Consider the following 4653-nt stretch of genomic DNA (forward strand, 5'->3'; position numbering starts at 1 on the left):
CCATTTAGCAACTTGTTAGCAACCGTCTTTTTTAAGAAACGTAAAAGTTTTAAAAAATCACGAGTGGGGTGTAACTGCTGTGTTTTATGTCGTAGAACAAAACGTGAAAGTATCTTGAGCCTGTGTGAACCACGGACCTTATTTTAGGGATTTAACCAAAATCCCATTCAAAAAACCCACTGACTCTGGGACGATGGAACCGGAAGTGCTAAAATGCTAACTGGCTTCCAGGTTTTTCCTACAAAGTGACATCATAGTTCCACCACTACAGCAAGAATCAAAGTTACGCCTTCTTTCTTTGCGTGAACATTTGGGCTGTGTTATGCAAATCTTCCCACATCGTGGTAGACATGTGGGGGCATGTTAGAACCTGCCGTTTTAGGTAGGCGTGGTTGACTCTTAACTTTTATAAAGAATATCTCTTTGGATTTGAGACTTTAGTCTTTGCAACTTTACAGATCTTCTTTATGCACCAAGAGCTTGTAACACTTCAAAGAGAAACGAAAAATTGAAATTGCATCATATGACCCCTTTATTTGAAATGAAATAAAAGACAAAACAAAAGTTATTTAGATTGAAGAAATGGCACAGTTGCGTGGTATATAGAGTTAATACTTAATACACTCTTAAAAATAAAGGTGCTTAAAAGGTTCTTCACAGCGATGCCATAGACGAACCATTTTTGGGTCCACAAAGAAACATTCAGTCAAAGGTTCTTTAAAGAACCATCTCTTTCTTACCTTTTTATAATCTGAAGAACCTTCTTTCGCCACAAAAGACCTTTTGTGAAACAGATAGGTTCTTCAGATGTTAAAGGTTCTCTATGGAACCATTTAGGAAAAAAGGTTCTTCTATGGCATCGTGAAGCACCTTTATTTTTAAGAGTGTATATGTCAACTTTAAATTAGAAATATATTTTAAATGTATATAATACATTTAGTTTACAGTTGTTATTGTATCTTGCATGCACTTTATGTGATCTACCCACACATTATTATTTAAGGTGTGATCTTCTTGCACTAAAATTTTCAGATTCAGTTTAATCAGTGATAGGCATTAGCAAATAACAATAATGGATCAGTATTCAGTCTTTTGGCTTTTGATTTGCCAGTAATCTTACAGAAATTGGGGGAGGCATATAGGTTTTTTAACCAGAAGATGGCACCAAAGTGTTACTTTAATATTTTTGTTAGTTTTAGCATTGCATTGTTCATAACATCCTGTACAGATCCACTACTACATTTATAAGCACCATTGTTTTAATGCATGTGACACAGACTTGCTTTGTCGCCTTTAATAGCACAAAAGATATGCAGTGTCAAATGTCATATGATGATGACACAAGCTCTTTAGAAAGATGGAGTCATGGAAAAACAAGGCGGAGGATCCACTTGCAGTAGGACTTATTAAGAGCATAAACCAGAAACACGGAACAGGAGCTTACACCAGGACAGGAACAAAAACTGACACTGAACAAGGCAAACACGGGGGTATATAAACAAGGCCTAACAAGGGGGTGGAACTAATAAATCACCATGACAACAAACAAGGTAGAACAGGAAACAGGAACTAAACACAGGAAGTGAAGACAGAAACACGGGGCAGAGAACCATTTCATCATAAAAGTCCTTGAACACAAGACAGAGGAACACAGACTGGGATCGTGAGATAGCCCCAGGCGGATCAGGGGGAGGGACGTTGGGCCAGGTCCATGTAGTGGCAGTAGTAGACCAGGGAGCTAGGGTGGAGCCGGCAGAGCAGGAGGCCAGGGCAGAGCTGAAGACCACCAGGGCAAAGCATGCGGAGCTGAGGACCACCAGGGCGGAGCAGGGGAGCTGTGAGCCACCAGTGCAGAGTAGGCGGAGCCGAGGGCCACCAGGGTGGAGCAGCCGGAGCTGAAGACCACCAGGGGAAGCAGATCAGAGGCGGACTTAACCATTAGGCAAAGGTAGGTGACCGCCTTGGGCCCCCAAAAGCCAAGGGCCCCCAAAAGCCAAGGGCCCCTTAAAATGCTTTTTATATGCGAGATGCGCATTCAGTGCAGACGCACAAGTGGTTGCTCTGGTGTTCATTACCACGACAACCGTCTGTGTGTCCGCGTTGAACGTGCTTCTTAGCAAAAGTAGGGCGATGTAGAAAATGGGGACGGAATCCCGGAATCTATTCATAAAAACGGAATTTACTGTGTAACGCGGAATGGCAGCGAGCAACAGTGAAAGAAACCTCAAGGTTGTAAATGTGTGAAATTGTATATGGCCCCATTCCTGTATTTTGCCTGGGGCCCCCAAATCACTAAATCTGCCCCTGAAGCAGATGACCACCACAGCTGAGCAGATTGGTCTGAAGATACCCACGATAGAGCAGAAGACCACCAGGGTGGAGATTATGGAGTGGAGGACCACTTCAGTGGAGCTGATGGCGCAGGTGACCACCAAGAAGGCTCAGGCTGAGCAGATGAGCACCAAAGTGGAGCTGACGAGGCAGGAGACCACCAAGGCGGATCAGGCGGGACTGGAACACAGAGCACAGAGAGGTTAACAAAAAAAAAACAGTCAGCACTAAATTATTTATAACAGTGAAGTTATTAATCCTTGAACTTCGGAAATTATACAATATTTTTACCCTGATTTGACCTAATTTTATACCATATATTACAGGACTGACAACAGGGGAACAGTCAGGATTATAACAGACAAAAAAGCAGGGGCGGATTTAGTGAATTGGGGTCCCCAGGCAAAATATAGGAATGTGGCCCTATACATTTGCACACATTTACTAGATCAAGCTTGAGGTTCCTTTTTTTGTTGTGATGCTTGCTGCTGCACAATGGTGCCCCATAGTTGTGTCCAGTGTTTCTACATTTTTCATGTTATAATGGCTTTCATTCATGCTGTAGACCACGGAATAGCAATTGATTTACAGTTGAGATACAGGTTTTCACAAAAACAAAATAAATTATAAAATGATAAACCTCACAATTGAGCCATTAAACCATTTTTTATGAAAATGGATGAGTCAGAAGTATAAATTATTATATTAATTTAAAACGGGGTTATGTGGGTGGATCTTCACATTGGTCTGAACAAAAACTGCAGACTGGTGGAGATATTGAAAATGAACATTCATTCTCTGCCAGCAGGAGGCGCTTTTGGAACGTCAGGTTTCCCCAGTAACGGCTGTAAACAAAGCAGCGCTCCGCTCATAAACGTTACTTTATCAGATAAAATGAAAAAGTCATCGAAACTTTTCTGAAGACAGTCGTTTCCCTTCAGAGATTCATTCATATAAAAACTTAAATTAGTGAGAATGAGAAAATTGTGAAAAAATATAGCCTATATTGACCAGGAAAGTCCACTGATGAATGTGCCTGGTTTAACTCTAAACTTTAAAATACATTGATTTTTAGTTATTTTAACTACAAATTTAAATGAAACTGAAAAAAAAAAATACATGAAAAAGAAACTATGCATTTACACACCTATAGGATTATTCAACCAAAAAAGTAGGGCTGCACGATAAATCACATGCGATATTTAACGCGCAAAACTGCACATGCGTCCTCTACTTGGGTCCTAGTAAGCGGTTAGGGGTGACCCCGAATAGTCGACGATTCGATGCTTCAATAGGAGGAGCCTGATTCGACTACCAATCTCACAGTCGAATATTCACGCTATAGATTTAAGTTTCACTTTCTATAGTCCGTGACTAACAGAGAAACATCTTGGAGGCAGGGATTTAAAACTTTAATTATTCTCTGGGGCGTTTTTGGTATTTTCGCCTAAATTTGACATACTCAAATTCAAATGTTTAAGTTTAACAGAGTTTAACTGACTCAAATTGACACAGGCAGAGTGAAAGACTGGATTTTTCGATCAGGTAGGGTAGTGATTTCAAAACATTTCAACCAGTTTATATATATCGTGTATATATTATTTATCTCGTATAATATTAGATGTATTTGGTTGAGTTGCGCTGCATTAAAGCGCTTCATTATGTAGTAGGCCTACTACGGTGATTATCTCTTAAGCGCGCAGAGCGAGCAGGACAAACAACAATGCATACAGGGCCGCTGCTGGCCAAATGGGTGCCCTAAGCAGAATATTGTGCCCCCTCCCTAAAAAAAAAACAAAAAAAACAACAACAAAAAAACACCTACTATAAGGGGTAAATAGAACATTAATCAAATATAAAAATAAATAAATAAATTGTAATTCAATTGTATTATTTATAAATTACAATTGTAGCTCTAGACAGCTACATGATTTTTATTAATACAGTTGTCTGATTGATTTTATGGTCTCAAGCATTCAGTAATCACACAAAATAAAATTAAGCAGTTTTACTACGATAAAACCATCATTAATTTTGGTAAGGGTTGTGATGTCCACATGTTTTTTTTTTTTAAAGAAATTAAAGAGGATGTAGCATTTCTATCGCAAAAAGGTGGCCAAAAGAAAAAAAATAAGTGGATTTTTGAATTAGGCCTACATGTTTTGTCAATATTAAACAAGGATTTGATCGTCCTGTAAGTGTAACAACAGCAATTATCAGGCCTTTGGTGCCCTTTGACCATTTCTAATATACTTTTGATTAATATGACTAAATATAAAATTGTAACGAAATTAAAGATCCATCTTTGATTGTCAAAAGAAT

Source organism: Sinocyclocheilus rhinocerous, unplaced genomic scaffold (assembly GCF_001515625.1).
Source record: "Sinocyclocheilus rhinocerous isolate Xijiao unplaced genomic scaffold, SAMN03320098_v1.1 scaffold753, whole genome shotgun sequence".
NCBI classification, from domain to species: domain Eukaryota; kingdom Metazoa; phylum Chordata; class Actinopteri; order Cypriniformes; family Cyprinidae; genus Sinocyclocheilus; species Sinocyclocheilus rhinocerous.